General features: G+C 41.9%; 1 pseudogene; it reads left to right on the top strand.

The window, feature by feature from the left end:
- The first annotated feature begins 11845 nt into the window (after nucleotides 1–11845).
- Nucleotides 11846–23238, top strand: LOC118635429 (annotated as a pseudogene).
- Nucleotides 23239–23586: the final 348 nt, after the last annotated feature.

The raw sequence follows: 23586 nt of genomic DNA, 5'->3' as shown, positions 1-23586 counted from the left end.
GGTTGCAGTTTGTCCTTGACCCTGGTTGGGTCGTGCGGGTGGCAACCACTCGATGTGTCTCTCTCTCTTTCTCTCTCTCCCTCCCACTCTATCTGAACAAAAAATGGAAAAATAGCCCTGGCCGGTTTGGCTCAGCGGTTAGAGCATCGGCCTGCGGTCCTGTTCGGTTCCCGCTAAGGGCACGTACCTCGGTTGCAGTTTGTCCCCGGCCCTGGTTGGTTGTGCAGGTGGCAGCCACTCGATGTGTTCCTTTCACATCGATGTTTCTCTCTCTCTCTCTGTTCCTCTCTCTCCCTCCCACTCTACCTGAACAAAAAATGGAAAAATGTCCTCGGGTGAGGATAAAAAAAAAAAAAAAAAAAGGAAAAATGTCCTCAAGAAGGGATTAAAAAAAAAAATGCTGGTCTTGTCCCTCTAAATTAATATCACAGCCCACCAATGAGTTACGACCTTCAGTTTGGAAAGCAGTGCACTTAAGCGGGGAGATGGAATGGTTCTCAATTCCAGAGGCCTATAAAGTAGCCACCAGTAGCTTTGTGTGAGACGTTGCGGCTCCCTCTGTCTCTACTACTGAGACTTGAGCCCTAAACCAGGATAATGCTTCTGCAACCATATCTTTTTTTGTTCATAAGCATCCCTGACCTCAGAGCTCGGGCCTTCTAAATCAGCTGCCTTTGCGGTGAGAAGGCCAGAGGCCCTTCAAGCTGTTCATGGAGCCTGAGTTGCCCTAGCAACACTTGGCTGTAATTGACTCCCGCTGTCACCTGCTTCAGACTAGTCTGTCTCTCCACACTTTGGGCTGTGGCCCCCTTTTTTCTTGCCTTTCATAACAATTTCTCCATCCTCATTATATAGACAGATGTCTTCTCATCCCTTCCCTCTTGATGGATGATCAGATTCTTGGTGCTCTCCACATTGCCAAACACTAGCTCTAACATGATTAAACACTCATGAAGATGGATGATTTGAATTTCTTTCAGATCACAAACAAGCTCTAATGCTGGTCAATTTAAATCAGAGATCATAAACTCAAATGCAGGCAGGGGCTAGGCACATCACACAAAAGCCTAGGTGGGGAATTTGCCCCTTCCTAAAGGAAGAAGTGACTGCTCCGTCCAGCTGATTTTGCATACAAAAATGCACATCCACTAATCCAGAATCTTCCAACCTTTCCAGAGAAACCATAAAATCTGGGTTTTTATATGAACTCTTCCAATTTTATACACTGACAAGTAATTTTTTTAATATTTTTAAAATTTTTTATGGGGCAAATCACACACATCTGTGGACTGGATTTGTTCAGCAGGCTACCAGTTTACAAGCTGCTTTAAGCTCTTTTATCCTCTGTCTTGCATTTGATGTCTTGATGTCTTCTGTCATCTGCCCCCCTAAAACCCCACAAAACACAAAACAAAACAAACAAACCACCCCCAGCAATAACAGGTTTAAATGAGTTCTAGAGGTTTCTCCCTCCCTGATAGTCATAGTAATCAGGCGACTCTTAAGAGACATTCATGGGGTGAATCCAGTAAGTTCCACTGTTTCTACTGGGCACTGGAGCACCCTTTCTACATATTAGTGCATTCTAGTCTGCTCCAGTAACGCAGTGAGGATATAAAGCCGGCCACTGGAGAAAGCCCTTTCTTGGTTCTTCCTCTTTGACCATATTTGTTAGTTACGTGACATTTCACTTTCTAGTATTCCCACTATACAGGAACAAGAAACTTCTGCCCTTTCATAACTATTGGAAAGAGAATGTCCCAGCAGCTCCTGTGCCCCTTTAATTCCTCCCGACAGTGCCTAATTGGTGAGATTCCAAAACGTAATTGAGGGCTTATTGGCTTATTGTTCAGCCCCTACCGAGACCCCTGCTTTCTACTTTTCAGAGTTCCCTTGCCTATAGTGTGCTTGTGTCCTCCTCTCTGTCCCTTCACGTGGTCAGTCCCACTAGGACAAGCTCAGCAGGATGAGGGGATGCTGTACAGATCCATGTCTTCCCTCAGGAAGATACAAAAGTCTAGGCTTGGAAAGAAAAATGTGAAAACCTGATTCAGGCTGCAGGCCACAGACCCATTCTCTAAGCCAGGGTTGTCAACAATAAATCTCAATATTCTGATCACTCTTGACATCTGTGTCTGTTTCTTTTAAATTTTTTTTTTTTTTTATCCTCACCCGAGGACATTTTTCCATTTTTTGTACAGATAGAGTGGGAGGGAGAGAGAGGAAGAGAGAGAGAGGGAAACATCGATATGAAAGGGACACATCGAGTGGTTGCCACCCGCACGACCAACCAGGGCCGGGGACAAACTGCAACTGAGGTACGTGCCCTTAGCGGGAACCGAACCCGGGTCTCTCCAGACCGCAGGTGGACGCTCCAACCGCTGAGCCAAACCGGCCAGGGCTTGCTGCTTTTTTTTTTTTTTTTTTTTAATTTAATGTTTCTATTGAAAACACTGATTAATTAACAAGATCCTTTCTTTATTATGGTGAAAAAATACATTGAGATCTACTCCCTTAAAATGTTTAGGTGTATAGTATTTTTATCTATAAGCACAATAATGTACAACAAATCTCTAAAACTTCAACTTTTTTTGTTGTTGTTAATCCTCACCTGAGGATATTTGTCCATTGATTTTTAGATAAAGTGGAAGGGAAGGAGGGAGGGAGAAAGAAACATCAATGTGAGAGAGACACATAGATTGGTTGCTTCCCATATAACCCCAAACAGGGCCGGGAGCTGAACCTGTGATCCAGGTATACACCCTTGACTGGGAATTGAACCCGTGACCCTTTGGTCTGAGGGCTGACACTCTAACCACTGAGCCAAACCAGTCAGGACGAGAACTTCATCTTGAATAATAGAAGTTTTCTATCAATTGAACAATTCTCCATTTACTCCTCTCCTAGCCCGTGGCAACTACCACTACTTTCTGCTTCTATGAGTTTGACTATGTTAGACACCTTATGTAAGTGGTGTCATTCATTATTTGCCCTACTGTGACTGGCTTATTTCACTTAGCTTATGTCCTCAAGGTTCATTCATACTGTTGCATATTGCAAGATTTCTTTTTTTTTTTTTTTTTAAGGTTTAATAATATCCCATTGCATACATATTTTCTTTATCCATTCATCTGTCAATGGTCAGTTAGATTGCTTCCACATCTTGGTTATTGTGAATACATCTTTAATATCCTGATTTCAATTCTTTTTTTTTTTATCCTCACCCGAGGACATTTTTCCATTTTTTGTTCAGGTAGAGTGGGAGGGAGAGAGAGGAACAGAGAGAGAGAGAGAAACATCGACGTGAAAGGAACACATCGAGTGGCTGCCACCCGCACAACCGACCAGGGCCGGGGACAAACTGCCACCGAGGTACACGCCCTTAGCGGGAACCGAATCCGGGTCTCTCAGGACCGCAGGCCGACGCTCTAACCGCTGAGCCAAACCAGCCAGGGCCTGATTTCAATTCTCTTGGATAAATACCCAAAAGTGGGAATTGGTGGATCATATGGTAGTTCTACTTTTATTTATTTATTTAATTTATCTTTATTGTTGAATGTATTATGGATGTTTCTCCTTTTTCCCCTATTGACCCCCTCCTCCTGCCTTTCCCTACACTGTTGTCTGTGTCCATTGGTTATGCATATATACATGTAAGTTCTTTGGTTTATTTCTTCCCACCCCCTACCCCCCTTCCCTTTGAGGTTTGTCAGTCTAACAACCAATTTGTACTTCTTAATCCCTTCACCTATTTCACCCATTCCTCCAACCCCCTTCCCATCTGTCAACCAACAAAATGTTCTCTGTATCCATGAGAATGTTTCTGTTCTGCTTGTTCATTTTGTTTGTAGATTCAATTGTCAGTTGATATGTATTTATTGCCATTTTGTTTGTTCATATTTTTTATCTTCTTTTTCTTCAAAAAGACCCTTCAACATTTCATATAATGCTGGTTTGGTGGTGATGAACTCCTTTAGCTTTTTCTTGTCTGGGAAATTCTTTATATGTCCATCGATTCTAAATAACTTTCTTTGCAGGATAGAGTAATCTTGGTTGTAGGTTCTTGCTTTTCCTCACTCTGAATATTTCTTGCCACTCCTTTCGGGCCTTCAAAGTTTCTTTTGAGAAATCAGCTGACAGTCTGATGGGAGCTCCCTTGTAGGTAACTAACAGCTTTTCTCTTGCAGCTTTTAAGATTCTCTCTTTGTCTTGAACCTTTTGCATTTTGAATATGATGTGGCTTGGTGTGGGCCTCTTTGGGTTCATCTTGTTTGGGACTCTCTGTGCTTCCTGGACTTGTATGTCTGTTTCCTTCACCAAGTTAGGGAAGTTTTCTGTGATTATTGTTTCAAGTAGGTTTTCGATTTCTTGTTCTCTCTCTTCTCCTTCTAGCACCCCATGATGCGAATGTTGGTATGCTTGAAGTTGTCCCAGAGGCTCCTTACACTATCCTCATTTTTTTTTTTTTTTAATCATTTTCTTTTTGCTATTCTAATTGGGTGCTTTTTGCTTCCTTATATTCCAAATCCGATGGTTTGCTTCTTGGCTTTACCTACTTTACTACTGAAGCTGTGTAAATTATTCTTTATTTCAGTTAGAGCATCCTTCATTTCTGACTGGTTCTTTTTTATGCTCTTGAGGCCCTCACTAAGTTCATTGAAGTTCTCACTAAGTTCATTGAGAACTTATAAGCAGTGTTTTCAACTCTGCATCTGTTAGATTGCTTACCTCCATTTCGTTTAGTTCTTTTCATGGAGTTTTGTTCTTTTCTTTCATTTGGGACATGTTTCTTTGTCTCCTCATTTTGGCTACCTCCCTGTGTTTGTTTCTATGTATTAGGTAGAGTTTCTATGTCTCCTGGGCTTCCTAGGGTGGCCTATTCTAGTAGGTGTCCTACAGAGTCCAGTGGCACAGCCTCCCTGGTCTCCTACCTGGGCCCTTGAGGTGCACCCCTTGTGTGGACTTTACACCCTTCTGTTGTAATTGAGTCTTGATTGCTGTTGGCACACCAGTGAGAGGGTTTTACTCAGGCTCAGATCAGCTGTAAGGACTAGCTTTGCCCACTATCCACTGACCTCTTACTATCTTGGATGATCAGCTGTGCAGGGGCCCACCACACAGAGCAAGACTTACTTCAGCAGGGCTCTCATGCCCACTGAATTCACTCCTTGAGTGTGTCACTTGTGGAGGTGGTTGAGTGGTGGTGCTTTGCAGAGTTCTGAAGCTGTCCATTGGGTGTGGTGGCTCTGGGGCAAGGTCAGCCACTGCCTGTGTTATACCTGGGGCCACCAGGCATAAGCTACAAAGCAGTCTGCAGATGGTTGCTTCTTGTGCTGGTCTTGGAGGTGCCCCGGAAAAGCCAAGTTGTGAACCAAGGCTAGCTGCTTCCAGGCCTGGGGCCAGTTAACAAGAGGTATGAGGCTCACTGAGACCAGATGCTGCTTGTTTGAGAGAACTTGGGAAAATCTGTGGTAGGATCCAAGACAGGCCATTCCTATGGTAAAGCCACTGGGAACAGCTTGGGTGGGCCTGAAAGTTGGGTGGGACGGTGCCTCAGGGAATCACAAGGGCGGGGCAGACAGTGTAAGCCAGGTTTCTGGGGTCCCAGATATGGTGCCTGTCTGCTGGCCCTACTGGGGAAGGGCTCATCAAAGGAACAAAGGCCTCTGACAGCACGTCTGTCCAGGAGAAAGCTGCTTCTTCAGCTCTCGCCCCAGTGCCAAATAAGTCAGTGCTTCCCCATATGTCTCTGGTGCCTTTCAAGTTTCCTATTCCGAGCTGGAGCTCAGAGGGAGCAAGTCCAAGTAAGTCTGTGTGGGGCCCTTTAGGAGGAGCTGCCTGGGGCTTCAGCAATCGCAGCCTCCTTTAGCCTCAGTTCCCACTGGTCTTTACATCCAGAAGTTATGGAGATTCTCTTCCTGGTGCTGGAACCCGGAGCTTGGCACCTGGTGTGGGACAAGGACCCCCTCACTCCTCAGGGAGGACCTTCCCAGCCGAGGTGTTTCTTCTGATTTTATCCATCACATGTGGGTGTGGGACCAGCCCATCTGTGCCTCTGCCCCGCCTACCAGTCTCCATGTGGCTTCTTCTTTAATTCAGTAGTTTTTGACTTTCATTCAGCTTGATTTCAGGTGGTTCTGAAGGATGGTTGTTCTGTAGTTTAGTTGTAACTTTGATGTGGTTGTGGGAGGAGGCAAGTACCACGTTTACCTACCCGCCATCCTGACTGGAAGTCAGTAGTTCTACTTTTAATTTTTGAGGAACATCCATACTATATCCATAGAGGCGGTACCATTTTCAGGGGAAAGTGTTATGATAATATGACCTCTAGAGAGACCCCCCCCCACCCCCACAAGTGTACAGGTTGAGAAACCTTGAGAAATGAATACAATGACTGGCATTTGTCATCTAAAGTAGCATTTGAGGGAGGCAGTTTTCTGTGGGAATGTGGTGGCTGGTATGCACAGGTGTGGCAGCTGTCTTTTATCCCCATAAGGGCAGGCCTTAGAAAGCATTGTCCATGCGCATCATTGACTTTCAGAGTTTGCAGCAGTTTATATTATGATCGGTGTCTGCAGCACACAATTGCTTTTAATAGACAGCAGCTTTAAAAAGCACAGGCCTCATACCTTTTTGACATTTCAACTGTGGCTGGTGTTTAGAAGTAGGTGGACTCAAGTGGACCTTAGTAAGAACACTGTCATGCTTTTGTGTCTGAGACAAGGATTAGTGTATCAAGAAAATAAATATTTTGTTCCTGGTTAAGGTATACCTCAAAACAGCTTCAATAATCAGGTTTTTTTCCATATCAGAAGGCAGAAAAATGTTGCTCCCTTTTCCCTATGTCTCAGCCAGGACTATAGGCTAGGGCTTTTAACTGCAAAAGTAGCTAAATTCCATGAGAAATCACACATTCCTAGGGAGTAAGGTTATATCTTTTATACTTAGTTGGTGGCATTCTATCATTGCTGTTCCTCTGCCTGGATTTGAATTGCATCCTGTTCCAGAGACAAGGAAAAAACTATGGGGGAGCCTTGTTGAATTTTCATGGTAGATCCACAGACTCCTAGACTCACTCCCCCTGCCTCCAGCCACCACCATGGTCTCAGGTTGGCTCTGGATTTATTAGTTATACGAGAAATGACTGAGTTTGGATTTTAAAGGCTCAGACTATGGGTTTAACCTAGGAAAGCAGGTGATTTTTATCAAGGTACACAGAGAGAAATTGGAGCCCTCACCGTATATAGGATATAGCATCTTGTATTGTGGTGGAGAAAGAAATCTTATAATTATTAAAATTCTAAAGCTTAAAACAAATCTTTAAAGACTATCTTTTCTAGGAATGGCTTACTCATAAAATCAAGGAATTACTGGATTTCATTCAAAATAATGCTTCATAGTAATTTAATTGTGAGTGATATGACATGATGTCTGAGATTTACTAAAGCATATTCCAGAAAAATGTATGAACAGATGAATTAAAAATGGCAAAGTGTTGATACTTGTTGAAGCTGAGTGATTCATTGTATTATTCATAGGGGTTTGCTATAGTAGTCTCTCTAATTCTGTGTATGTTTGAAGTTTCCCATAATAAAACATTAGAAAAATACAAACAAGCTTTGGTTTTACTGTCAGAACTAGAGCAATGAGGGAGTGAAAGAAAAACATCCAAGAAGTTATGCTACTTCAGCTGGTGAAAGAGGGTTTTTCTTACGAAAATGTGATCTTGGAGAACAAGTTAAACAGATAAAAGGAAAAAAGGAGATACATTCAAATCTAAAATTCTTAAAAATGTAACTAGAAAACAGGGAGACATTTTAATTGTTACTAGGTCAGACGGATTGCCTGGATCCCAAAGAAATCAAGGAGATAAGGAGAAGAGAAAAAAATGCACTGCAATTACTCTACCAGTGAGAGTCCAGAACTACAATGCTCTGTGCAGGTATTCATATATAAAGGTATTCTCAGAAAGCTGACTTTAGAGAGTCTATATTTAGAGCAACTGGGAAAAAACCACATAGTAGGCAAAATATCATCCCCCACCAGAGGTGTTCATACTCTAATCCCTAGAACCTGTGAATATGATATATTACATGACAAAAGGAATTTTGCAGATATAATTAAGGGTACAGACTTTAAAACAGAAAAATCTTCCTGTTTTCCTGGTAGCCCAATCTAATAGCATGAGCCCCTAAAAACAGAGAATCTACCCTGGCTAGCAGCAGAGAGATATGGCAGAAGAAGTCAGGGATTCCAAGCATAAAATTTAGGGGCCACACCCAGCTGACAGCCAACAGGAAACATGGTCGTCAGGTCTGTTAGTGGAAATAACTAGATTTTGACAGCGACCTGAATGAGCTTGGAAGCAGATTCTTTCCAGAGCCTCCCAATAAGAGCCCAGCTGGCCAATACCTTGATGATGGCCTTGTGAAACGCAGAGCAGAGAAATCAGTTGAGGCAATACAGACTGCTGGCCTACAGAACAGTGAGGTAACAAATTTGTACTGTTAAGCCTTGAAATTTGTGGTAATCTGTTTCAACAGCAATAGAAAACTACTATATACCATAATGTTAAGTGGGTACAAAAATTTGGACAGATTTATGAAAGGGAGACTAAGAAGATGATTGTAAAATACTTCAGGCATTTAAAAAAATGTTTTATTGATTTTTTGAGAGAGAGAGAGAGAGAGAGAGAGAGAGAGAAACATCAATGTGAGAAAGATACATCGATTTGCTGTCTCCTTCATATCCCCAACTAGGGATCAAGCCTGCAACCCTGGGCATGTGCCCTGACCAGGAATCAAACTGGGACCTCTCAGTCCATGGGATGACACTCAATCCACTGAGCCACATCAGCTGGGCTACTTCAAGCACTTTAGATGATTTTCTAGGCAGCACAATTATGGGTGGGCAAGCTGGTATGACATGTCCTTGTGGGCACAAACTCAGAATGTGTATGGGGTCAAGACTCCAAGAAAACAGAGAAGATACGACATACAGCAGGGGAATCAGGAAAGACAATAATAGACTGAGTTAAACCTAGAATAGATATTGATTTTAATGGGAGAATACCTCCTGGTGCAATTAACAAATTTTGGGAGGTTAAGGTAGAAAAGAATTGTTGAACCAAGGATACTTTTGCCAGATCCAGAATTTCTCCCCTCCCCAAATTTTATTAAGATATAATTGACATATAACATTATCTTAGTCTAAGGTATACATCATAACAATTTGATATCTGTATATATTGCAAAATGATCACCATAATTGGTTTAATTAACTAGAATTTCTTGAAGGCATCTTTTCCACTATGATAGACCTCACAAGACAAAATACAGAGGAATTTGTTACAAAATCAAGTGTCTGAAAGCAAAATGAAAGAAAAAGGAAGAAACACACTGTGATTCAAAAAGTAGTTACCACTGTATCAGACACTGTCAATTGTCCTTCAATATATGTTCTCACCTTCTTTCAAAGTATTTTTTTAGGTATGCACATACCTGCCCAGCTAAAAATTCCATTTTCCATTCTCCCCTGCTGCAGCAAGTTGTGACTAAATAGTAGTCAATAAGATGTGACTGGAAATGATGTGTACAACTTTTGGATCCAGCCCTTAATGTGAGAGCCCTTCCCTTCTTTATCCTACTGGCTAAAATGGGACCATTTTATAGCACATTGGACAGGAGCACCATTCTGGTGATGACAAGGAGACTGAATCTCTAAATAACCTCATAGAACAGCTACCATACTAGTCCTGGACTGCTTTCTTCTGGTCTATTACAACTGAGGGAAATACATTTTTGTTTTATTTAAGCCTCTGCTCATTTAGGTCTCCATTACAGGAAGCTAAACCTATATCCTAACAATAGAGTCATGCACACATTAGAGAGGGAGAGATAACCAACCTATGAAGCATATTAAAATGTGAAAAAATGTAGCTGAGCTTCTGGATCAAGATGGTGACTTGAACATTTGCTAAAATATGCCCTCAACCCTGTTTCAAATACCTAGAAACCTACTGTAAATGTTTCCAATTTTTTTTATTGGGAAAAATCTCAAATATATAGAAAACTTTAAATTACTACAATGAGCCCTGGCTGGTTTGGCTCAGCGGTTAGAGTGTTGGCCCACAAACCAGAGAGACCTGGGTTCAGTTCCTGCTAAGGGCACATACCTCTGTTGCAGTTTGTCCCCGGCCCTGGTTGGGGTCGTGTGGGTGGCAACCATTAGATGTGTCTCTCTCACATCGATGTTTCTCTCTCTTCCTTTCTCCCTCTCACTCTATCTGAAGATAAATGCAAAAATTTCCTTGGGTGAGAATAAAAAAAAATTAGTACAATGAATATCATTATGCCCACCACTCAGTTTCAACTGTTAACATTTCCCATATTTACTTTATTTATCATCTATCTAATTTTTGAGCCATTTGAAAGTAAGTTGACTTACATCATCCCTAAAAACTTCAATGCACATCTTGAAAGGACATTCTCCTACTTAATTACAAAAGCTTTATCACAGCTAAGGAAATGAGCAATAATATTCTCATTATAATATTTTAATATCATCGAATATCAGGCCATATTAAGTTTTCCCTTGTTGTCCTCAAAACGTTTTTTCATAGCTATTTTATTTTATTTTTTAACTTTATTTTTATTGTTGACACTATTAAAGATGTCCCCATTCCCCACCACCCTTCACCCCTTTTACCCAGCTCTCGCCTCCCCTTTGGCCATCACCAATGTTGTCTGTGTCTACGTGTTATGTACATAGGTTCTTTGGTTAATCCCTTCACCTTCTTTCATCCATTCCCCCATCTCCCCCCACAGTCAGTCTGTTCCATTTATCCATGCTTCTGTATCTTTCTCATTGCTTTAAAACAAACAAACAAACAAAAACACAAACAAAAAAACAAGATTCAGTCAAGTTTCATGCATTGCATTTTGTTACTTCTTTTTAGTTTGTTTAAATTTGAAACAGTTGTTCCATGTTTGTATAAAATATTTTTAAAGTTAAAAATAGACATCTGAGCCCTGACTGGTTTGGCTTAGCAGTTAGAGTGTCAACCTGAGGACCAAAGAATCTTGGGTTGGATTCCTGGTCAAGGGCACAAACCTTGGTTGTGGGTTCGATCCCTGGCACCAGGCAGGGTCATATGGGAGGCAACCAGAGGATGTGTCTCTCTCACATCAATGTTTTTCTCTCTCCCTCCCACTCTATCTTTAAAAAAAAATCAATGGAAAAACATCCTCGGGGTGAGGATTAAAAAAAAAAAAATAGACGTCTGAGCTTGACAACTAGAAAAAAAGGAGCTCTCCAGTACTCAGAAGAAGGGAGACTCCCTAAAGGTGACATAGATGTGCATGCATGTAACAAGGGAGCCCAGGCTGCCACCGGCTGTAGGGCCTGGAGTATCAGTTCCTACTGAGGGGAGGAGCCAAGCAAGGCCCCACCTGAGTCAGGAGATCAGCCTAGAGCAAGCAGCACTTCACACAGGAGCATGAAAACAAAAATGAGGTATTGTTTCGTATTCATTAGGCAGACAAATACTTTAAAATCTGACCATTGCAAGTGTTGGGAAAATGTGAAGAAATAGGCATACTCCTACACTACTGGTGGGAATGCCAACTGCTTCAACCACTTTGGAGAGCAATTTGTGAAAATGTCCAAAAAGTCAAATGTGGTGATGTCACACAACGGAATCCTGCACAGAAACGGTGCTCAACCTCCGGCAATCTGGGTCTCAAAACATAATCCTGACTAAACATCACACAATTGTGTAAATGAAATAGGCACAAAAATGCCATGTATAGTTTATGGGATGTATATATGTGTATAAAGCATGAAAATGGATAAGAATACACCCTCGGCCATCGTGGCTGCCTCAGAGGAGAATGGCAATGCAGGTGGTGATTAAATGGAAAATTAGCCATATCTCTAATATCTTTTAATTCCAGGAAGCAGCTATGACAAAATATCCACAATTCTAGGTGAGGGAAATGTGAGGTTTTATTGTAATATTCTTTGTACTTGTGTTGCTTTTACATTTCTCACAATTGAAAAAAAGAGGAAACTCAGTTGAGCCTGCTTCAGAGGAAGGAAGCCGCAAGAGTGGACAGAAAGGACTATTTCTGCTATCGGTGAGGTGGTATTTAAGGCCTGGGAAAGTTGAAAGCTTTTCATAAGGGCAGCAAGCCCAAGGTAGATGCATTTTTCCTCATCAGGACCCAAGAACACAAGCTTCTGAATGTCTGTTTAGGAATCCACTGAGGGTAATTCATGAAATAAAATAAATGAGACAGAGAGAGTGGGAAATCACCCAAAGAGGTAGGCTTCATACAACCAAGAAATTCCAGAGCAAGAGGCAGTATAGTTTAAACTGAGCGGTTATGGACCCCAGACAACCAGTACCATCTAATTTGCTTACTGTTGAGGCTGAAAGAAAAAAACGATTTCCTCTTTCTCTCATGTTCTCTATGGTTACCCTTCTTTCCTCCAGATATCACTGTCTCTGCTCTAAGCTTTGCTGGACTGTATTATGTACCAGTTTCTAGGAACATAATTGGGATAATTGCTTCGGGGGTTGAGGTTTGCTTCTGACTACATTTTTTCTTTTTCCTCTTCCCCCTCCTTGGTGGGTGGAGGCGGCCCTAACAGTGCTCGGCACGCTCACCCCTCCTCTCCCTCCAGGCACTGCCTCCCCTTTCACGCTGCTGGGTACCAGTATCTCCAACACAAGACAGGAGGCTGTCCCGGCCTGGATGAGGCCCCTGGACAGCAGAAGATTCAATCTCAGCAGCAAAATGCCAAAAAGCAAGCTGGACAAAAGAAGAAACAAGGACATGACCAAATGGTTGCTGCCAAAACAGCCTTGATACATACCTGCATTGTGTACAGGACCCAAGACCTTCCAGCAGCGCTTTGAGAGCAAGCGTCCTAGGACTCCACTTCCTCCAGAATATTTACAGCTGAATTCATGACACCTTCGACTCTTCTACTGCCTCAGACCTTAGGTGACAAACCTGCAGCTGCTTTTGATCAGCAAAAATAAACGGGCTACAGAAACCTCATTTTTATGTTGTTCCCTTTCAGGCTTCATGCAAAGATAATTCTGTGTAAAATGTACAGTTGACTCTGATTTGAAAATCAGTCCATCCTTGTTATACATTTTTTTTACAGTTGTAATTATATTGATGTTCATATTGTGTGAAATAACTCATGTAATAAAGTAGTGCTTTGATTTTACAATATCAGGGAAAAAAGAAATTTTTATTTTAAGCCCAGCTTGTGTGGCTCAGTGATCGAGCATCGGCCCACCCACCAAGAAGTTGCCAGTTCGATTCCCAGTCAGGGCACATGCCCAGGATGTGGGCCTGATCCCCAGTGGGGGGTATGCGGGAGGCAGCTAGTTGTTCTCCCTCATTGATGTTTCTATTTCTTTCTTCCTCTTCTTTCCTCTCTCTCCAAAATCAATAAAGAAAAAAAATTTTTTTAAAGAAATTTTTATTTTAAATAACTTTATATTGCCCTGGCCCATGTGGCTCAGTTGGGTGGAATGTTGTCCCAAGCACCTAAAGGTGGCAAGTTCGATTCCCAGTCAGGGCACATACCTGGGTTGCGGGTTTGATCCCCGGTTGGGGTGCATGCAAGAGTCAGCCAATAGGTGTTTCTCACATCGATATTTCGCTTGCTCTCTCTCTCTCCCTTCCTCTCTCTGAAATCAATGAAAATCATGTCCTTAGGTCAGGACTAAAAATATAATAAGTAACTTTATATTAATACAGAAGCATTGTAGAAAATTAAACAATATAGACAAGCAGAAATAGAATAAATAATTAAACAAGTAAAATTTCTACTACCCAGAAATCACCACTGTAAGACCCTAGTGCATAATCTGCAGGATCTCTCTCCACCCCCCACTGTCTGTTCATATATGATTTTGTTTCATTATTAAACTGAGATCTTACTACACACACTGTTCTGTAGCCTGCCTTTTTCAGTCATCAACCTCTGTTTTGCTATTTCTGTAAATTTTCACTCATGTAGCAGTGAGATCATATTCATATTTCCCCAAATGACCTAAAAAATGTCCCTTACAGTTGCCTCATCCAAAGCAGTACTCAATCCAGACCATGCATTGCATCTGGTTCTTCTGTCCCTTAAGCCTCCTTTTATCTAGCACAGTCACTATTTTTTATGATACTGATTAGCTGAAGATACCAGGCCAATGGTTCTGCAGAATGTTTTATTTACTGTGTTTATCTGGTTGCTTCTTTGCATTATTTTCTTCTGAAGTTTTTGTACATGTGGTATCGGTGCCAGGAAAACCTCATGTCCAATTAACTTTTAAACTCTTAGACAGTGAGACATATGAGAATCTTGGAGTTGGATTAATCCTTTATTGGAAGTCCTGCATGAACTTTACCTATTTCAGTGGATGACAGTCGAGGTTGCAGTTGCCAAGGGAACCTCCATTCTCATCACACTTCAGAGTGAGACCCTTCTAGCTGAGAGTCAGCAAAAACAGAAATCAAGGAGGAAATTCTTATGGACTTACATTTCTTTGGAGTTATAAAATTTTGTTTCCTCCTAGAAATTTCACATTGTTTAAATTTTGGACATTTATACATTACTTGGGATATTTTTGTGCTATCATTTGGGCTGAACATATAACTTCTGGTCAACCATATTGGACAATGTGGCAAGGCATAATTTAGGATGGGAAATACACCAGGGATAGACTTTATAGCCTAGGATGTAGCCGGGAACTTGGAGTTAAGTCAATTAATGTTCTATTCTGATCCACTTCAGAGCCTTCTGGAGACAAAGCAGAAGTGCCCAAAGTTGGCTCTAAGAGGAACAGTGGTTGGTATTGGGAGAATGGTCTCATGAGGATGGAAGCTAAACTGTCCTTTTGAACTCTGGTCTCCTACCCCCAATGCAGGCAGCTATACTCCCAAAAGACCATGAGGTAGGCCATTAAACCCAATAGGTTAAGATAACAAAAACGTTGAGTAATATTAGAGGGACCATGATCTCCTTTGTTATGGGCTGAATTGTGTCCCCTCTCCTTCATATGTTGAATCCCTAACCCTCAGTATCTCAGAATGTGACTATTTGGAGGTAGGGCCTTTTGAGAGGACATTACATTAAAATAAAGCTGTTAGGAGGGGCTCTACTCCAATCTGACTAGGGCCCTTATAAGTAGAGGAAAGGAAGACACACAAAGAGACACCAGGGGCCTATTTGCCCAGAAGGCTGAATCTGTGAAGAGGCAGCAGGAAAGTGTCCATGTGTAGCCAAGGAGAGAGGCCTCAGGGGAAACCAATCCTGCAGACACCTTGATCTTGGACTTTCAGCTTCCAGAACTGTGGGAAAATAAACTTCTGTTGTTTAAGCCACCCACTCTGGCAGTTGTTATGGCAGCCTGTGAAGACTACCATGCCCCTCTTCCTGTGTTCCTGCCTATCTATAAAGTAGAATCTTTCCCTCTTTTAGAATTATAGACATCACTTGAGGGATTTTATTTATTTATTTTTGGTCAATCCTTACCCAAGGATATTTTTCCATTGACGTTTGAGATAGAGTGTAAGGGAGGGAGGGAGAGGGAGAGGGAGAGGGAGGGGGAGGGGGAGGGGGAGGGGGAGGGGGAGAGGGAGGAGAGAGAGAGAGAGAGAGAGAGAGAGAGAGAGAGAGAGAGAGATGTAAGAGAGACACGTCGATTAGTTGCCTCCTGCAAGACTCAGACCGGAGCCGGGTATCGAACCTGCAACCTAGGTAATGTACCCTTGACCAGGAATTGAATCTGAGACCCTTCAGTCTCAGGGCTGATGCTCTAACTGCTGAGCCAAACCGGCCAGGGCCACCTGAGGGGTTTTAAGTAAATATGGATGTTTGGGCCCCCCACCCCAGAGATTCTTATTTAATGAGTCTGGGTTGTAGCTTGGGTATTAGGTGAAACTATAACCAAGGTTTAGAACTCCTGGGATAGGAGGTCGACCAAGAGTTCTGCGGCATAGCAGCTGAAGGTGATTGAGACCAGGACATCACCAACAAAGCAAGAAAATTATAGGAATCCAGCCACCCCACAAAACTTTTAGGGAAAGTTGGTCCTATTGCTGGGAATTTGGACCCTATCGACTCTCCAGTGTAAATTGATTTCTCAGCATTCAGTGATTTTACTAAGCTCTCATCATGCACACAGATGTCAGTTTTCAGGGTCTAGGAATAAATAGTACTATGAAGACAAAAGGGGAACAGATTCTCTCAGCCTTCAGCAGGAACCTGAAAGAAAGCCACACCCAGTAACCCCCTCACAAATTTGAATTCCTGGCCCTAACACTCACAAATTTTAGTATTTCATCTTTGAGGTGGTTAATGAAATGTGAACTGATAGGCACATAGTGCTTTTAGGTTAGTTGGAGACACTGTGGTCATGTGACTTCATGCTGTACCACTACACAGACACAATTCACACATGGAAAATAGATATTATAGAATTCATAATCTTTGTTTTTTTTTTTTTTTTTTGGTTAATCATCACCCGAAGATATTTTTCCATTGATTTTTTTAATATAGAGTAGAAGGGAGGGAGGGAGGAGGAGAGAAAGAGAAATCGATGTGAGAGAGACACGTGGATTGGTTGCCAACCGGGACCAGGGCCAGGACGAACCTGCAACCCAGGTATGTGTCCTTGATCGGGAATCGAACCCGAGACCCTTTGGTCCAAGGGCCAATGCTCTAAACGCAGAGCTAAACCAGCCAGGCAGCACTCATATTCTTTATAAATTTTTAATTTACATACTATAGAATTTACTATTATTAGTGTACAGTTCTATAAGTTTAGACAGAGCCTAGAGTCATATAACCATCACCAAAATTGAGATCTAGAATAGTTTCATCACACCCCAAATCCTTTCACCAGCACATATATGCTTGGTATGAAGACACTCTTTATCTATCCCCACAAGCCCCAGAAACTTAGGGCCTCTGGAAAATTTTGGCACAACACCCAATGCAGCCCACTTCTGACCCTCCTGAATTGGGCATAGCAGATGGAGATAAGAGGAAAAAGTGAGTCCTGGCAGTCATCAGAGGGTGGATGGCCCCATGATCTTCTCAGACACACCTACATGACTGAAATTCAAAGTTTCGGCAAGGGGTCAGGTTTTAGGGCATTGCTAGTGCTTTTATCTTTTAAGGCTAGGTTCTGTAATACCAGAGTTTAGAGAGAGAACCAATCACTTACTAGATTTCAAATTACCAAGATAAACCTTGAAAGCCTTCCTGCCAGCACACAAGGGAGCAGCAGACTCAATACCAGGCAGGTATTGCATCATCTCAAAAGAGACACTCTGACAATCAATTAAACTTTTTACATTTGAATTTCGGTTCTTGCCAAAGCACATTTAAAATCCCAATTTCAAAATCATGTGTTCACAGAGATCAGGTCTAGTATATAAAGGACATCATGAAACTCATTATTTCTAGAAGCATTATAAAGTCTTTTGCCAGGGTAAAATCTCTTCAAAAGGGACTTTCCAGCATTGCTCAGAACATAAGTGCTCACTGGAACTAAACTAGATACTGTGGGACAATGGTGGGTAGCCCTACTGTTTCTAATTTTAGTATTCATAACAGAATGGACATTTACACAGAATTCCCTTCAACTCTCCCTGGAGACAGAGGAAGCCCTTTGGGACTTCTCAGAAATAGGACAAATTCCTGAAGGAGAGATAGCTGTATATCAGTCCAGATCCTTGATTGCAAGCAACAGAATTGAACTCTGAATGATTTAGGCAGAAAAATAATTCATTAAAAGGATATTGGGCAGCTCCCAGAATCAGCGGGTAGGCTGGAGAGGCAGATTTGCAGGCAGGAACAAAACTCAAACCACGCAGCAGAACTGATCTGGTGAGGAACCCACAGCAGCCCCTCTGAGCACTCCATCAGCAGCTTTACCCCTGTCTCCCTGCAGAAACCTCTATCTTGCTGTGAATAAGAGGGCTGCCTGAGAGAGTCTGCCTGGGTCCCTGATTCTTTGTCTGTAACTCCGAAGACAACGTCCGAGAAGACTGGTCTCGGTTATGTGCCAACACCCTAAGAGGGAGGCTAAATGTAGCATTCTTAAGTTTGTAGAGGGAGGTGGGCTCTGCCTCCTTCCAAGAATCATGAGATGGGGAAGTCCCTAACCAGAGGAAGTGGGTTAAAATGCACACCCAAAAAGAGTAGCAAAAGATCCAACACATTATGACAGTTGGGAGCTACTTGGTAGTCATTGCTACCTCATTTGGGGACAGACTAAAGGACTCTGAGCTGACGAAAGTGATCAAAGAAAGAAACAAGGGCGCTTTCTCTCAGGGCCTTAATATTTTGCTGCAAGATTTGAGGGAAGGAGAATTGCTTAATAGTTGGGGATGAGGCTGTATTGGGAGCAATAGGTGTCCTCAGACTGTAACTTCCTTCTCTAGAGACCCTAGCATGATAACTTGGGTGATCTGGGAGCAAGAGGATGGTGGTAGTGGATGGAGGAAGAAAATTTAAAGTATTTTTTTCAGCACGTCATTGCCTTTGATCCCTTGATGGAATGCAACTGAACATACCTGGGGACAAAAGCAGGCATCACAGTATACTTTCTGATTGCAGCCATCTGATTCCAAAGATATGAAGTCTATGTATAATGACTCTAGGGGATTTCTGCTCTAAAATTCTCAGCATATGAACCCTCCCCCAGTTTTACACTTGCTGACAACAGTACTTGAAGTTCAGGACTGAGCTTTTGTCCCTGAGGAGACCCACAACTAGAGGGGTTTAACGGACTTTTATTAAATATATCTGGGATGCCTCAGGGTTGATCAGAAAAGACAGTGGAACCAATTTGAGGCATTCTTGGCATCTGTCAGAAATGCCACCAGGATGAATGAATGCCATCAGGATGAATGAATGCAATAGGTTTTGCCATTGCTTTGTAATGTTTGGAATACACTTGGCTACTCACTGATTGGAATGAGCAAGGAAGGAAAGACTACAGGGAACTTCACTCAGTGTTCATCTACCCTTAGTATCCTTAGTAGTGGCTGGTAAGCTAACCACTACTGCTTTGCACCATGTAAAAAACAAAACAAAACAGGATAAGGGGTCTGGATGCTGCTGCGAAGTTTGGGGCTGCCCTGTGAGCCATCACTAGACAACTACCCCCTAGCATGTGGTAAGGGAACTTGAGTCCCTCTACTGTGTACAAAGTATAGTCAGAAAGTAGGGCAAGTCCAGATAAAGTGATCTACTAAAACCACTTATTGCTCATAAAGGAATTGGTTAGGAAAACTACCCCCGCATAACCCAGTTCAGACAGGGAACAATTTCCCACAACCAGAAGAGAAGGCAAGAACGAATCCTTTGAAGGATTCAGCTTTGGACAAAATTGAGGGAAATGGCACTTAAACCATCAGAGTGAAAGATTTGGGTGGTGAATTTGAATGAGAAGATGGAGACAGACACCTGTCATGCTGCCCACTCATTTACAGCCCCGGGGAAGCCCGTGCGTCACTCTTTGAATCAAACTGTCTAAATGTGGGGAATCTGAAGGTAGGTGGATAAAGAAGACAATGCTACTTGTTTGCCCCAATCCATTTCTCCCCCTTTTTCCTTTCTGGCATGGTCTTGAAGTGGTCATATACGTAGGGAAGGGGCCCTACCCCAGCCCTGTGCTGGGGTCGGGGGTGGAATCTTGAATAGTCAAAGCCAATCATTGATGGACTTACTCTCTTGCCAGTGATTGGTTTAGGTGTGGGTATGTGACCCAGTCCTAGGACCTGAGGGGAAGTCTACTGGGGGACTTTTGGGATTGTTTTCCTCAGTAATAAAAGGAGATGTATAGGAGGAAAATCCCCTCTTCTTAACAGGATGTTGCTGTGTCTTCATGCAATGCTGGAACTGCTACAGACACCTTGCAACCAGAAAGAAAGATCTGCTGTCAGTAGAGGAAGGCCAAAAAAAGAGGTTTCTGTGCCTTTGATGATGTCATTTGATTACTGATTAAATCAAACCTGAAACTACCACGTAGGAATTTTTGAACCAGTTCTAGAAAATGACACATTCTTTTCTTTCTTGGAGTGGGCTGTGGGATCGGGAGTGAGTTTTCCTTGTGAAGGAGCAAAGATTTTTTTTCTTTACTGGGAGCATAGTACAGCAGGTTTTGAAAGCTCGAATTGTAACACACATATTGTAGTAAGAAGTCCTTCTTAGGAGTAGGTGAGATCTTGAAAAAATGAAAGCGTTTACCTGTCCTTCAAGGTAATAGAGACCACCCACTGGACATAGTGACACAGATGGTCAGTGGCCATGAGAAGCACTGAATTGGAACAGAAGCCAGAACCATGGCCAGGGGCTAAGTCTTAAGGGTATCAGTCCTGTGAATGGAAGCATTGCCTTGTTTGTGCTTTGAGATCTTGCCACCTAAGCATCTACATAAGAGAACAGTTGTTCTGCCTGTACCCCAGGACCTCACCTTCTCACTGCCTTCCTGTCACAGGAATGGAAATAAAATCCTGTCTGTGCCCTGAGACCTTGTCCCACAATCATCTAGCCCATGTCGGAGGCCTCTTAGTTAAGGCACTTGAAGGGGTGCTTTCAGGTCACTCTGGATATCTACTAGTGTCAGAGAGGAGCTCCTATGTCTACACTTTGAGACAAGGACTGGGACATGTTAACACATCACTTGCTAGGGACACAGGGGGGCATAGACACTGTTATATACCTGAAAACTGGAATAATATGCCTTGGTATCAATTTTACTACAAAAAGCAGTGGTAATGCAGGTACTAATATTATAAAACTGGACTTGACTATAAGGCAATCATCCAAATCTAGAATTACAAGTGTTTTATTTAGATTATTATCAAAAGAAAAACACTAAATTAAAATATTTTATGAAGAATGTATGGATAACGGGGGGTACATTTTTGGACCCCTCATAGGCCATGGACCCTAGTTTGAGATACATTAGTTTATGACAGTCTCAGAAGGGATTATCAACATAAAAAGAAATAATATTGAAACCTAAATTAGTCTTTTCTTTTATGACATGAGGGTGACAATTCAAGACTTAATCCAATATTCCTTAACTAAGGTCTACCTAAGAATCACCTAGAATGTTTGGTAAAATGTAGATTCTTAGCCCTGCTCCCAGTAATTCTGATTGAGTAGTTCAGGGGTGAAGTATAGGAGTCTGCATTTTAAACAAGTGGTTCTAATTCAGGTGGATTATGGAACATACTTTCAGAAATACTAAACCTGCCAACAAGAAGTGGGCCACTGAAATGATACAGCCCCAAGAAAAATAATTTTCCCCAATAACCATTTTCTATGGGGCCAAGGGCACAACAAGGCAGAGAAATTTTCCTAAGACAGACTCAGAAGTAAGAGCTGATAGCTTGGTTGGTCAAAAAATGCTCTCTACTAGCAGGGAAGGGAATCTTTGCTACCCCAGTAGAGTCTGCATTTTAAATAGTTTTAATTTCAATTATCTGGTTCTCCTTCTACCATTGTGCAAGTACGTTGGAGATTAGTTAAGTGTATCATTTAGGCATAATTTGCCTAAGTATGACAGCCATATCAATTAAAAATTTTAGCTAAAAGTGACGGAAACTTGTGTAAGCAAAGATTGTTTATTTTGAGAGTTTTATTGAGATGCAATTAATATGTTATAAGCTGTATATATTTAGAGTGCACATTTGATGTTTCAATGAACTATATATAGAGAGATATACATATCCATATAATCAATGAAACCATTACCACAATCAATGTAATGAATATGTCCATCACCACTCAAACTTTCCCTATGGCTCTTTGTAATCCCTCCTACCTACCCTGGTCCCCTTACCTACACCCCTATGCAACCACTGCTCTGCTTTCTATCACTATAGATTAGTTTTCACTTTCTAGACCTTTACATAAATGGAGTGATGTAGTATATAGTTCTTTTTTTGGGGGGAGGGGAGTCTGGCTTCTTTTACTCAGCACACTTCATTTTGAGATTCAGCCATGCTGTTGTATCAGTAGTTCACTCATTTTATTGCTGAGTAAAACTCCATTGTATGGCTATATCACAATTTGTTTATCCCTTCGCCTGTTGATGTGCCTTTGGATTGCTTACAGTTTGAGACTATAAAAATAAAGCGGCTATAACCTTGCAATTATTTTTGGTAACTATATCTCAGTGTTGACCCACACTGAGTTTTTAAAGCTCATTTCTCTTTAGCACATGAATTCTGTCCCATTCTGAAAAGAAAAAAACCCTTTAAGAAGATATGGGGATAGTGCCTCAGTATTCTTGTGGCTATCAGTAGGTAACTCCCCAAACCTATTGTTTTTCTGTGCTCTTAATTTCTACTAATGGCATCACCATCTACTCAGCCTTGGATTCTAAAAAAAAAAACAACACACCATGCGGTGTATATAACATGTATAGGTAATTACATATGTAGGATTCTATATACACACAAATATTTATGTCTGTTAAATGTCAGAGGGTGCTACATACTAGATGCTTTATTATAGGAGAATATTTTTTATCTGACCAAAAGGAAAAAAAAAATCAATGTTGAAAGAGATCACAATTCCCAAGCCAAAGGGGGAGGGGAGAAAGAAGACTCCTGATAGGTATTAAAATAGCACGGACATTGGGAACAAAGAAAAAAAAGTGGCTATAGGGGCAAACCCCAGCTCTGGTGGTCTCCTCAGGTACTTCCCTCTGTCCCCTCAACCTCCAGCTAGCTCCTCAGACCATTGCCAACATAGAGCACACTTTCATCACCATCAAGGATGGCATACAGCGTGCCCACGTGGGCAACATTATCAACCACTTTGAGCAGAAGGCATTCCACCTTGTGGGCATGGTGTTCCTTCAGGCCTCTGAAGAACTCTTGAAGCAGCACTGCATTGACCTGAGAGACCGCCCATTCTACCCCAGGCTGGTGAAGAACGTGAACTCAGGGCCTATTGTGGCCATGGTCTGGGAGGGTTGGAAAGTGAAGAAGACAGGAAGAATGATGCTGGAGGAGACCGATTCAGCAGATCCTAAACCGGGCACCATTCTGGGAGATTTTTGCATGTAAATTGGCGGGAACATCATTCACGGCAGTAATTCAGTATAAAGTGCTGAGAGAGAAACCAGCATTGGTTTAAGTCCAAGAATTGATTGACTACAGGTCTTGTGCTTTTGACTGGATCTATGACTAAGGTACACAAAGCGTCAGTTACTTTCAGTTCCACTTGGATGTGTCCCCGACACAGCTTTTCATTCCATTGACTTGGAAGCAATAGGATCGATCTTTCTTTTCCAAAGCATATTTACCAACAAAGACTTTGGAAACTGGAAAAAAATGGCTATAAATATTCTTGTACAATTCTTTGTGTGAAAATATACTTTCATTTCTCTTGGGTAAATTCCTAGGAGAAGCATGGTTCAATCATATGGCAGATATATTTAACGTTTTTAAAATTAAATTTATTGGAGTAACATTGGTTAATCAATTTATATAGGTTTCAAGTGTACAAGTCTATGAAACACTATCTGTATATTATAGT

The sequence above is a fragment of the Molossus molossus genome, unplaced genomic scaffold (assembly GCF_014108415.1).
Source record: "Molossus molossus isolate mMolMol1 unplaced genomic scaffold, mMolMol1.p scaffold_m16_p_2, whole genome shotgun sequence".
NCBI classification, from domain to species: Eukaryota; Metazoa; Chordata; class Mammalia; order Chiroptera; family Molossidae; genus Molossus; species Molossus molossus.
This window is presented reverse-complemented; position numbering and strand designations above follow the sequence as displayed.